This window comes from Callorhinus ursinus, unplaced genomic scaffold (genome assembly GCF_003265705.2).
Source record: "Callorhinus ursinus isolate GAN/ISIS: 27379988/994484 unplaced genomic scaffold, GSC_fseal_2.0 scaffold7, whole genome shotgun sequence".
In the NCBI taxonomy this organism is placed as follows: domain Eukaryota; kingdom Metazoa; phylum Chordata; class Mammalia; order Carnivora; family Otariidae; genus Callorhinus; species Callorhinus ursinus.
Genome location: NW_027397069.1, coordinates 15,859,488 through 15,864,112, shown reverse-complemented (window position 1 = coordinate 15,864,112; position 4,625 = coordinate 15,859,488).

Below are 4,625 nucleotides of genomic sequence, written 5' to 3'. Positions count from 1 at the left end.
GTATTAGTTTGGGTTTTTTCTGTTGTTGTTTTCAGTGTGTGTGTGTGTGTGTGTGTGTGTGTGTGTTTTAATTCCTTGCATCCAAGGAAGTCTCTCTTAAAACATGAGCTAAGGGAACAGAGACTTCAGTGACCACAGAAAAGAAAGAATCCACTCTGTGTAAAAATAGTTTGAAAAAGTCAATAAATCTTTAGTACTCAAAACATAGCAAACATGGGGGAGGGAAAAATCTTATTTTCAGAGTTACCAGACTAGAATATTAAAATGTGCATTTTCCAATAAAAAAATACCATAGCCATAACAAGAAACAGAAACACCACTCATTCAGGGGGAAAAAAATAGATTGATAGAAACCATCCTTGAGGAAGAAGCCTAGACATCCAACTTGCTAGATAAAAACTTTAAAACAACTATCTTAAATATACTCAAAGACCTAAGAAAAAATATTGAAAAATGACCAAATGATAGAGGAACAAAATGAATATATTGATAAAGAGATAGGAATTATAAAAAGGAATCAAAAAGAAATTTTAAACCTGTAAAGTACAATATTTGAATTGAAAATTTCACTAGAGGAGCACAACGTAAGATTTGAACAGGCAGAAAAAAGTATCAACAATCTTGATGATAGGATTATTGAAATTATCATGTCTGAAGAGCAGAAAGTAAAAAAGAATGAAAGAAAGTGAAATAAATGATGAAGAGACCTGTGAAACACCATCAGGTGGTCCAATGCACACACTGGGGAAGTCCCAGAAATAGATTACAGAGAGAAATACAGAAACAGGAACAGAGAGAAAATTTAAATAAATAATGGCCAAAAGTTTTTCAAATTTGATAAATGTCATGAATCTACAAATCCAAGAAGCTTAAAATGTGTATATAGGATAAATTTAAAGAGACCTACACCAAGGCACATTGTAATGACAGTATTGGAAGTCAAAATAGATAATTTTGAAATTTGCACTAGGAAAGAGACTCATCACTTACAAGGGGTATATGATAAGAATAAGTGAACGTTCCTCATCTGAAACTATGGAACCCAGAAAACAGTGGGATAACATATAAAAAAAGGCTGAAAATAAAGCAGAACTTTTCAACCAAGAATTCTGTGTCTGGCAAACTGTCTTTTGAAAATGAGGGAAAATTTAAGACACTCACAAATAAATATAGGCTGAGGGAATTTTTTACCATTAACTTTGCCCCAAAGAAATGCAAGAAGGGGTTCTTTGACTTGAAATGAAAGGGCATTAAACAGTAAATCAGAGTCCTACAAAGAAGTGAAGATACCCTATAATGTAACAACATATATAAATGTATATAAAAGCTGGCATTATTGTATTTTTGCTTTGTAACTCTTTTATTTTCTACCTAATTTAGATAGGTGTATGAAAATAATCATAAATCTATGTTGTAGGGGACAAAATGCATGAAGATGTCATTTGTGAAAACAGTAACATAAAGGAGGGCAGATTTATATAAGATTAGAACTTTTGTATGCTATTAAAGTGAAATTCATAGCAGTTTAAATTATATTCTTTTAAATTTAGGATATTAAATATAATCCACATGGTAAACACAAAGAAAATACCTAAATAATATACACAAAAGGAAATGAGAAAGAAATCAAAATAGCTCAATACAAAAAAACAACTAAACACAAATTAAGTCACTAATGGAGTATGCAAGGGACAACAAAGATCTAACATACCAAACAGATAGCAAAATAACAACTTTTTCCTCATAAGTATTTTTATGTAAAGGAATTTAACTCTCCAATCAAAAGTCAGATATTGCAAAATGCATTAAAAAAACTATTATCCAAAGATATATTTTCTATAAAAGATTCACTTCTGATGAAAAGACATAAGTAGGTGAAAGTGAAAATATTAAAAAAGATATTCCATGCAAATATTAACCAAAACAGAGCTGGGTTGCTGTACTAATAACAAACAAAGTAGACTTAAAGTAAAAAATTATTGTACGAGACCAAGAAAGATATTAGATATTGATAAATGTTATCAACTCATCAGAAAGACATAACAATTATAAACATATATGCACTGAACAATACAGTCCAAAAACATATAAACATCACAAAATATAAGAAGCAAATATTGACAAAATTAAAAGGAAAAATAGACAGTTTTACAATAATTGGAGACAATCAATATATCACTTTCAAGTAAGGCAAGAACATTTAGACAGGAGATTACTTATTATTTTTATCACTTATTATTTATAAAATGCTTTATCAATAGTGTAGGTTTAAGTGATGCTAATGATGGACTACATATTGTCTAAAGTTTCTACAGTTTCTAAATTTCTGCGATCTATACCCACTTTTGCTTTTGCCTTTCATGATTCTTTCTTTGCTTCTTTTCAGTATGTCTGTGATTATCAGTTGTAAAACTCGTCATTCATTATGACTCCAAGTCTATATGGCAATATGAAAGAAATGGAAGAAATAGAGATGAGATAAATAATAAAAAATATAAGCTTGTTGTTTCGGTTTTAATCATTGCCTAAGAAAACTAGAATTTTAGCTTCCAAATTTGTATTTTTTGGTGTTTCATGCTGGTTACCTTTAGGTTATACCTTCAATGATCATTTGTATCTACTATTTATGGATTCTTATTTCAAATATTTCACACATTTGTAATATTTTAGAATTTACATTTACTTGCAATATTCGTTATTTAGAAAGGGAATTATTTATTCTTTCATAAATATTTACTGATTAGGTGTTACATTTCATTAACTGTGCTATTTCCTGGGTATAGTGTGAATAAATCTCAGGCCTTTTCCTCAAGATTCTGAAAGTACACTATGGAAGCTAGAGAAAAAAATTCATGCAATCACAGTTATTGTATTAAGCACATTAAAAAAGTCCATTTCTGGGGTGCCTGGGTGGCTCAGATGGTTGGCCATCTGCCTTTGGTTTGGGTCGTGACCTCTGGGTCCTGGGATCGAGCCCCATGTTGGGGTCCCAGCTCAGCAGGGAGTCTGCTTCTCCCTCTCCCCCTGCTCAGGCTCTCTCTCTGTATCCCTCTGTCTCAAATTAAAAAAAAAAAATCTTTAAAAGAGTCCATTCCTAAAGAAAAATCACAGTAATGGGGAAAAGAGAGAAAAGAAACAATTGGAAGAAGACATGGAGTCATGAAAGCCATTTTCTTGATTTGATTATTTTGTTTAATGTTTAAGATAGATAAAGTGATTTGGTGAGGGAATTTAAAGATTGTGAGGAGAAGAATGGAACAAGCTTTTGGAGAAGTGCTAATGTTTCTGTTGTTTTAGCAGAGGTATTAGTGTGTTACAACAAAAACAAAGAGTTAAGGATGAAAATTTTCCCCTGAGTAAAAAAAAAAAAAAAAAAAAAAAAAAAGTCATATTTTTTTTTAACACTCTGCTTTCATTATTTTCTGAATAAAGTATGATTGAACTTCTGATTTTCACTATCATCACTTTCACTAGAAATGTTCTTATTTTCTTCAGATCAAGCAAGCCCCAGGATTCCAGTATACCCTTATGAGTGTACACAACCTCAAAATGTTAAGAAATGAATTTAGGGCAGAACATATATTTTTAAGAATGGTATGGGAAAACCATCTCATTTGGGGAAATGTTGAAGTAGAGATATTTGTGGAATGATATGAAAGTGACAAGAAATTCTATCAAAAAAATGCCATGTTATCCTTCTATCTAAACTTTCTATGTATGACTAATCCAATCATTGATATGGGGCCTTTCTCTGAGTGAATATTACTCTATTATCTATTGCTTTGTATTTTTCACAGCAGTTTTATTTGCAGACAGATTCTTTCCCACCTAAATATACTTGTGTGCTGACTCATTTCACCTTCAGGTATGGATGACAAGGGAATGAAAACTAATTTAAATATCATCCTAAGCAAATTATATTAGAATGATAATTCTGCTGTAGGATGCAATTTACATAATAAATTCTAAAATCAAATATAAATGATTTATGGATTACCTATTGTTAGTGATTATTTGTGCCACTTTTCTATTAACACAGATAAAGCCAGGCTTATTTAGCATTTTTATAAGTAATCTTGAATAAGAAATGCACAGTGAATTTGTGATGCATTCTGATTATAACAAGTTCCCCCAGATAGTGACATGCCATGTTATGTTCATGGGGGATGGACTGCTAAAAGTGTTCAAAAATTTTGGGTGACTGAGAAAATAGAATTTTAGAAGATACGTAATAAAATTTTAGGTTGAATGCCATTGCACAGATTTCCTAGTCTGGGCCCATTTAAGATGGAAGTGAATTAATGTCCAAAAAAGATAAAATGACATCCCTATTTAGTGTATTTGCATTCCTTCTTCTGGTGGACTCTCAGAGCTAATTGTCATGCTCAGCTATCTATGCCAACTTCCCTTCATAATTCTCAGCAATTCTATATGAGATAGAAGAATTTTTACAACTCACACTCAAAGAAGAGCTGAGATATTATAGTTCTAGTTTTTATACCCAGTTTGTTATTTTTAAACGTCAGTATTTTTAAAATATTGGTTTGTATTTTGTGTTAATTAGGTTTTCTATAAGCCATCGTGCAAAAAGGTACATTTCTGACAAAAAATCTTAAACATTATAA